General features: G+C 41.6%; 1 non-coding gene across 1 annotated transcript; it reads right to left on the bottom strand.

Moving 5' to 3' along the window:
- Nucleotides 1-255: 255 nt before the first annotated feature.
- LOC139887405 (small nucleolar RNA R71) lies at nt 256-362 on the bottom strand. Its single transcript, XR_011773239.1, has one exon. It is a non-coding gene; the product is annotated as a small nucleolar RNA R71 (small nucleolar RNA).
- Between the last annotated feature and the right edge of the window lie 433 nt (nt 363-795).

The raw sequence follows: 795 nt of genomic DNA, 5'->3' as shown, positions 1-795 counted from the left end.
GTTCACAACCATTTCCAGTTCCACGGCTTACCAATTGACAATCCCAACTCTCACTTAGAAAGATTCATTTCCTTATCCAATTCATATAAGCAAACCGGGGTTGAACAAGATGCAGTTCGTTTGTGTTTGTTCCCCTATTCCTTAACTCTTCATGCAAAAACCTGGTTCAAGGGGTTAGAACCCAAATCTATCACCTCATTGGGGGAAATGAAAACAACTTTCTTAATCAAGTACTTTCCCCCATAAAATCAAATCAGACTTAGGAATGATATCGTAAACTTTCAACAAGCATACGATGAATCACTCTACACTGCATGGGAAAGATTCAAACATTTGCTTCGAAGATGCCCGAACCACCGTCTTGAGATCTCTGTTCAAATTTTGACCTTCTACAAAGGTCTGAATCGGAACAACAAGTCTACTCTTGATGCTGTTTCTCTAGGTAACTTCATGAACTTCACTGCTGACGAGGCCTGGAGATTGATCGAGGAGATGACTATACACTATCACGATTGTAACATGGAAGAGCACATTTCATCAGCAACACCGCTTTCTGCCTCATATCCTATCGAAAATAAAACCATCAAATTTCTCTCGGACTAAATAGAAAACCTCACCAAAGAAGTCGGAGGGCTAAAGAAACTCCTGCAACATGTGTCTAAAGTGCAATTATGCCATAATTGTACTGACCCACATCCGGCTAAGGTATACGAGGCTGAATGTGAGGACTCTGTTGTCTACTCCGATAAGATCCTAGCTCATCCGCATAACCAACCCACCAAACCCACTACCCCA

This window comes from Rutidosis leptorrhynchoides, chromosome 1 (genome assembly GCF_046630445.1).
Source record: "Rutidosis leptorrhynchoides isolate AG116_Rl617_1_P2 chromosome 1, CSIRO_AGI_Rlap_v1, whole genome shotgun sequence".
NCBI classification, from domain to species: Eukaryota; Viridiplantae; Streptophyta; class Magnoliopsida; order Asterales; family Asteraceae; genus Rutidosis; species Rutidosis leptorrhynchoides.
The sequence above is the reverse complement of the archived record's forward strand: the minus strand, read 5'-3'. Positions and strand labels throughout refer to the sequence as shown.